Below are 463 nucleotides of genomic sequence, written 5' to 3' on the forward strand. Positions count from 1 at the left end.
CACAACGACAGAGGCGCTACACCAGGGGACGGGTCGCCATGCTCTGCCTTTAGTTGCCTCTGTCAATAACGGGTCGTTGTTACGTCCTTGAGCACTGACTGCGCCACACACCTGCCACACCACTAAGCGGCCAGGTCTGACGTCGGCGGTAAACTGGGGTGAGGTGATTACTTTTAGTAGCAAGCCTGGGTTACGCCCTCCAGTTTGGATGGCCTTGCAGTTGAGGCTATTCCTCCACAAAATCTAAGTTACCGTATGCAAATAGCGAAAAATATAAGATTTAACCAAGATTGCTGTAAAGGCGACCATTCATGATCAGATCACAGCCTATCCCTTTCCTTTGACTCTTGTCACCCGGCGTGCAGGCTTGCGTGTCTTGTGTATTACCTGTCAGTGTTGTGTCTTGGCGAGGTGTACATCAGTGTGTGTGTGTGTGTGGAGATGGGTATTCGCGGGACCCACC

Source organism: Alosa alosa, chromosome 4 (assembly GCF_017589495.1).
Source record: "Alosa alosa isolate M-15738 ecotype Scorff River chromosome 4, AALO_Geno_1.1, whole genome shotgun sequence".
Classification (NCBI taxonomy): Eukaryota; Metazoa; Chordata; class Actinopteri; order Clupeiformes; family Clupeidae; genus Alosa; species Alosa alosa.